At 35.5% G+C, this 6,436-nt stretch overlaps 1 non-coding gene across 1 annotated transcript; it reads left to right on the forward strand.

The window, feature by feature from the left end:
- Positions 1-256: 256 nt before the first annotated feature.
- TRNAL-AAG (transfer RNA leucine (anticodon AAG)) lies at positions 257-338 on the forward strand. Its single transcript has one exon. It is a non-coding gene; the product is annotated as a tRNA-Leu (tRNA).
- Positions 339-6,436: the final 6,098 nt, after the last annotated feature.

Here is a 6,436-nt window from a genome sequence, read left to right on the forward strand (position 1 = left end):
GGTTTCGCTGTTCGATAAGCTCTCTTTTACCTCCAAGAGTAAATGCAAAATCCTGATTTTTGATATTTTGATATTGTCCAGTCTATATCTTGCTTATATATAGATGTTTTTTACTTCGGCTTTCCTTTTTGACTATAAATTACTTGAGATCAGGGACTGTTTTGTGCTTTGCATTCCCCAAATTTAGCACAGTACCTGGCACACAACAGGCGCCTGATATATATTTGTAGAATGACAGAAAAACAAAGGTACATGTGGTAGCGTGGCCGAGCGGTCTAAGGCGCTGGATTAAGGCTCCAGTCTCTTCGGGGGCGTGGGTTCGAATCCCACCGCTGCCATTCGGAATTTTTCTTTTCTTTTTTTTTTTTTTAATTTAATTTTATTTAATAATAACTTTATATTGACAGAATCCATGCCAGGGTAATTTTTTTACAACATTATCTCTTGCACTCGCTTCTGTTCCGATTTTTCCCCTCCCTCCCTCCACCCCCTCCCCTAGATGGCAAGCAGTCCTATATATGTTAGATATGTTGCAGTATATCCTAGATACAATATATGTTTGCAGAACCGAACAGTTCTTTTGTTGCACAGGGAGAATTGGATTCAGAAGGTAAAAATAACCCGGGAAGAAAAGCAAAAATGCAAATAGTTCACATTCATTTCCCAGTGTTCTTTCTTTGGGTGTAGCTGCTTCTGTCCATCATTTATCCATTGAAACTCAGTTAGGTCTCTTTGTCAAAGAAATCCACTTCCATCAGAATACATCCTCATACAATATCGTTGTCGAAGTGTATAATGATCTCCTTGTTCTGCTCATTTCACTTAGCATGAGTTCATGAAAGTCTCTCCAAGCCTCTCTATATCCATCCTGCTGGTCATTTCTTACAGAACAATAATATTCCATAACATTCATATACCACAATTTACCCAGCCTTCTCCAATTGATGAACATCCATTCAATTTCCAGTTTCTAGCCACTACAAACAGGGCTGCCACAAACATTTTGGCACATACAGGTCCCTTTCCCTTCTTTAGTATCTCTTTGGGGTATAAGCCCAGTAGTAGCACTGCTGGATCAAAGGGTTTGCACAGTTTGATAACTTTTTGGGCATAATTCCAGATTATTCTCCAGAATGGTTGGATTCGTTCACAACTCCACCAACAATGCATCGGTGTCCCAGTTTTCCTGCATCCCCTCCAACATCATTCAAAAATTTTCTAAGAATGTTATTTTCCGTATACATGTAAACAGAGTTTTCGGCATTCATTTTTGGAAATCTTTTTATTCCAAATTTTTCTCCCTCCCTCTCCCACTTTTCCCCTCACCAAGACAGTAAGCAATCTGATCAGATCTTTTTTAAATAAAAGCACCAGAGAATTTAGAAGGCTTGTTTGGAAGGTGCACTTAGAAGGTTTAGGTTTATCATTCTTTTTTCTCCTTAGCTCAAGAATTCCTTACCTTTTGGAGGGAGGGAGGGCAGTAATAGATACGACATTCTCAGAAATGAAGTTCAAGAACATCTTTTCTAAAAGAAGCAACATTATCTTCTCTAAAAATGTGAATACAAAAATACGTCATGAAAGAGACTAGGAAAAGAGAGAGGGAAGGAATTATTATAGTAGAGATACAAATTAATAGGATCCGAGTCCATAGGGGTTAGATTAAAAAGACTGAAGAGCTAGACGGCACCAAACGAAACTATTTGGATATATAATAAGTAAAATCAAATAGAAAGTGAAATTTTTTCAAGTGAAATCAAGCGTTTCTGCAGAAGCAGAGAAATCAAATGTTAGTCTTTATTCGAAGGTTAAGAATCTTCAAATCATGGAGGAAAGACTTGGGGGAGTAGAGTAAAATGAAATCTAATGATTTGTAAAATCTGGACTTTCTTAAAGATGACTTTATCAATCTAAACCCTTAGAAAGGAAAGCGTTGACTGTCCAGTTTGTGTCTCCGCTTAAGATGCTATAGGAGCATTTTGTCTATCTGAAATACATGATTTAACTTATTACGTTTAAAAAGGTGCATTCAAAATGGGAATAGTTCTCTGTCCCAGGCAACTGATGGAAATTAGTAGGAGCTGGAGATCAGGATCGAGAACAAAGACCCAAGCCCAGACCATAGGACAAGAAAATTAATAACGATTTCCCCTCTAAAAAAAAGCAGGAATCATGAATTGTCTTGTTAGGGCAGAGCGTGACAGCTAATGTTGTGAGAGATGTTTTAAAGCCAGTAGCTTGCAACTCCAGGAAGGAAGAATGCCCTCCTCCACTCCATCCTCTTTAGCATGAACTAAATCTTTCTCAACTTCACAGTTAAAATTGAAAGCAATCTAGCAGACCTTTCAAATTGGAGGACCCAGAAAAGGACCTCAGTATTAAGTTCCTCTCTCTTACTGGTCTGAACGTGACTAAAGCTTGTACATTATTTCTCTATATGTAAAAATACTATTAAAATCGTCTGTTTAAGCATCTTAAAATTTCATTAATTTCTTACCAGCTACTTCACTGTTGGTTTGCATTACGAGGCTTGCAATTAACTCAAACCTGGAAATTTGATTAAAATGATTGATTTTTACGTGCATTTGTAAAACAAAGTTCTAATCCTAAACGCAGCATGATCCAGTAAAATTCATACACTAGTCACTTCCGAAAATATGTTTCGCTGCATATTAAGTTCAACTCTTCTCTGTCAGGAGATGCATGTCCTGTTTCGAGTCCATTCTTTTGGTCACGTTTATCATTGCATTGGCCAGTTCTAAGTCTTTTAAAGGTGTGTTTCTCTACAGTAGTGTTATAGTTGCATCAATTGTTTTATTTCTGCTCACTTGAGTCTGCATTATTATCACCTCGGTCTTTCGTGTTTCCTATGAAACTCTTCAGCATTTCGTGTGATCCAATAATATTCCAATGCATTCACATAATATATTTTCCATTAAAGATAGCCCCTGATTTCCAATTTTTAGGCTAATATGAAAAGAAATTCTATAAATATGGAGGTACATATTATTTTCCTTTTTGTTTAGCTTTGGTGGAAGAGGAGAAAATATTATAGTAGTCAAGAAATATGCATAATTATTAAGTTTTAGGGCATAGTTGTAAGTTGCTTCTCAAAATGGCTGGAACCATTCACAGTTCCAACCACAAAGCACTATAATAATAAATGAACAGAGAGAGAGAGAGAGAGAGAGAGAGAGAGAGAGAGAGAGAGAGAGAAGAGGGGGAGAATGGAGAGAGAATGAGGGAGAGAGAGAAGAGTTTGATTCAGCATTGAAGAATTAGATAGAATTGACATTTTTATTATAATAGCTTGACCTACTCATGAAAAGGAATGTTTTTACAGTTGGGATCGTGTTTCCTGGGTTCTTCTTGGTAGATACACTCCCAAACATTGTATAACTTACAGTTATTTTGAATACAATTTTTCTTTCTAGCTCTATCTGTTGGGTATTGTTATTAATATTTAGAAATGATGATTTATAAAGATTCATTTTACATACTGCAACTTTGCTGAATTTATTGTTTTAATTAATTCTTTTGTTGTTTAACTTGGGATATTCAAAGTAGGTCATTGTTGGGGGCCGGGCCAGGTCACAGGATAACGGGAAACCACAACAGAGACTGCCTCTTCCAGCTTCCCCGAGCCTGACGGGGCTGCGGACGTCTCCGGCCCTCCTCGTGGAGACCGGAGGAGGGAATCACCAGACAGAGAGCCGAGGTTGATAAAACAGTGACGTTTATTGATGCTACAAGTCAGCCGTGTCTCCCCGAACCACCCCGTGCCGCTCTTTTTTATAGCTCTTATCCTTCCTCATTGCTGTACACCAATCGGGACAGAGAGTCCTCCCCGATCCCTCCCCGATCCCTCCCCGAAAGGAGGAGCCCAACCTTACTGTGCCTCCCCTGTCCCCCAACCTGTCCAGACTCCCCCACACCATCAGCGCCACCTTGGTAGTCCAAGGATACAGGTTAGGGTGGGCCTGACACAAAGGCGTCTCAACTCATCCCAGGAGGGTCAGGTCCAGAGCCTCTTACAGGTCATCATATGATTTATAAAAGGAAATAATTTTGTTTTCTCTTTCCTCATGATTATTTCTTTGATTTCTATTTCTTCTCTTACTGTTTCAGCTAGCATTTTTAGTTAATTCTGATTAATAATAGAAATGGTAGCAGGCATCTTGCTTTACCACTAGTCTTATTGGGATAAGTTTGTATTTTTCTTCATTGCATAAAATGTTTACTCTTGGATTTACATAGTTACAACTTAGTACATTAGTACCAATGATCTTGTGATGAAGATAGCATCTGTACACAGAAAGAGGACTGTGGGGACTGAGTGTGCATCACAACATAGTATTTTCACATTTTTTGTTGTTGTTTGCTTGCATTTTGTTTTCTTTCTCATTCCCTCCCTCCCTTTTTTAATTTGATTTTTCTTGTGCAGCACAATAACTGTGGAAATACAAATAGAAGATTTGCACATGTTTAACATATATTACATTACTTGCTGTCTAAGGGAAGGGGTAGAGGGAAGGGAGGAAAAAAAATTGGGGAAACACAAGATTTTGCAAGGGTGGGTGAATATTGAAAATAATCTCTGCATATGTCTTGAAAATAAAAATGATCAAAATAATCAAAAAAATTCTGCTTTCTACAGAATTCTCTTTTTGAAATGGTTCCACATGCAACAGAATGATATATATGAACTACTTTCTATTTCCATCCAGAATTCGCAGAGCATTAGCATATTTAATTTTTCTAAAATACTATTGAGATCCTTAGCTTCCTTCTTGTTGATCTTTTGGTTACATTTGTCTATGTCTGAATGAGTATGTTGTTTCCTCACTATTATGCTTTTATAGTATATTTAGGTTTCCAATTAACTTTTTCTGTAAGTATTTTAATACAGTTATTAGCTGCACATATTTTATTGATAAATTATCTATTGTTTCTTAAAGCATAATTATTTCTCCTACCTATCTCTTTGTATCTTACCTACATTTAATGTAGCCTTGTCTATAATCATGATTGATATCCCTCTTTTTTTGAGTTCAGCTGAAGCAGTATTGCTTTGAAAGCACATTTTTTTCTGTGAATGTTTGCAGTATTTCTGGCCTACATGTGAATTCAGCTCATTCATAATCACAATTATAACTGATAAATGTGTATTCTCCATTGTATTCCTTTATACTTTTGTTTTTGCTTACATTTCATCTTTACAAATAGAAAGAAGGTGGTGGAAGAGAAAAAGTTTGCATAATGTTTCTCTGTTGAAATTCTTTCCATCTTATCCCATTCCTGATACCTCTTCCCTCCTATTTCCCTTTTAAGTTTAATGTATTTTCTGTGTGGGTGTGTGTAATTGTGGTCTTTTTAACCAATTCAAATGAAGGTGGATTCATATGATACTTATGATTATATATTCTTCATTTTATGCACCTCTATTATGTGAAAGTGCTTTCCCTCTCATTTTCCCTTAATTTCCTCCCTAGTGTGGTCTACTGCCCTTCCCAATTTTTTCTTTCTAGATGGCCAAATAAAACTACTCACAGACCCTCTATCATTTTAAATTATTGCTATGATTCTCAAGGTAATAAAGTTTTTGAAATGATATCTGTTGCTTATACTACTAATAACATGAAAATAATTCATCTCTACATATTCCTTCCAAATAGACAAATATTTGTATATTTTCACATTTATCTTGAAATCTGCATTTTCATTTCAAAATGTTTATTCAGTTCTGGACTTCATCAAGGATTTCTGGAAATCTTCTATTATGATAAAATTTATTGTTTCCTTGTGGAATTATTTTTTTGGATAATATAACTGATTACCAGCATTTTTTTATTTTTTTTTTTTTTTGCCTTTTGGAATATTGTACTACAGAAGCTCTTCTCTTTTGTAGTATTGTTCATTGTTATTGTGGCTTCTTGGTACTTGAACAGTTGAAATTTTTTTTAACTTGGAAACTAGATTTTCTTGATATTCCCGAGAGTTTTCATTTGGGGATTTCTTTCAAGAGGTAACTGATGGATTATTTCACTTTTTATTTCCCCCTTATTTCAAAGCATAGAATAATAATAATAATAATAATAATAATACCTTATTCCAGGTAGTTTTAATTTACAATATCTTGAAATATCATTTTCAGACTTTTTCTGACTATGATTTTCAGATACTCCAGTAATTTCTAGATAACCTCTCCTTCTCCTCTTTTCCAAAATCGCTTGTTTTTAATTTTTAAAAAGTTTTTTTCAATATTTTTGTTTTATTTACATATTTGTTTTCTTACTCATTTTTTGTTGGAATCTTTACAAAGTGTTAAGTCATTAGAATTGATAGAGACAATAATTTTCTAATTTATCATGGTTCAATATGATTGATCTGATCCTACAAGGAGATGTTATGGGCCAAAACTTGAAACAAGGTACTA

The sequence above is a fragment of the Antechinus flavipes genome, chromosome 2 (genome assembly GCF_016432865.1).
Source record: "Antechinus flavipes isolate AdamAnt ecotype Samford, QLD, Australia chromosome 2, AdamAnt_v2, whole genome shotgun sequence".
Lineage (NCBI taxonomy): Eukaryota > Metazoa > Chordata > Mammalia > Dasyuromorphia > Dasyuridae > Antechinus > Antechinus flavipes.